Genomic DNA, 285 nt, shown 5'->3' on the forward strand with positions numbered 1-285 from the left:
AGGCATTTGTTGCATCCAGTGGGGACATAATTACTGATTATAATGACTTATACTGTCTTTTTACGCGTTGCGTTGCGCCACGTAAACATAAAACCATGTCTGCATTTGTGATCGGGGAAATGACAAACAACAAACAACAAATGACTGCCCAAAACTCGCGTTTGAATCATCAGTGGAAAATCCTTTAAATGAAAACGTACTTACGTGAATCAGAACTGCTGGCATTTTAGTCTAACGTTACTCTCCCAGGATCAGTAAACAGTCCTCCATAAAATGTGCTGCACA

General features: G+C 40.0%; 1 long non-coding RNA gene across 1 annotated transcript in view; it reads right to left on the reverse strand.

The window, feature by feature from the left end:
* LOC107695998 (uncharacterized) overlaps positions 1-285 on the reverse strand; it is a 21,508-nt gene that overhangs the window by 3,517 nt on the left and 17,706 nt on the right. The window lies entirely within an intron of this gene.

The sequence above is a fragment of the Sinocyclocheilus anshuiensis genome, unplaced genomic scaffold (genome assembly GCF_001515605.1).
Source record: "Sinocyclocheilus anshuiensis isolate Anshui unplaced genomic scaffold, SAMN03320099.WGS_v1.1 scaffold899, whole genome shotgun sequence".
Taxonomy (NCBI): Eukaryota; Metazoa; Chordata; class Actinopteri; order Cypriniformes; family Cyprinidae; genus Sinocyclocheilus; species Sinocyclocheilus anshuiensis.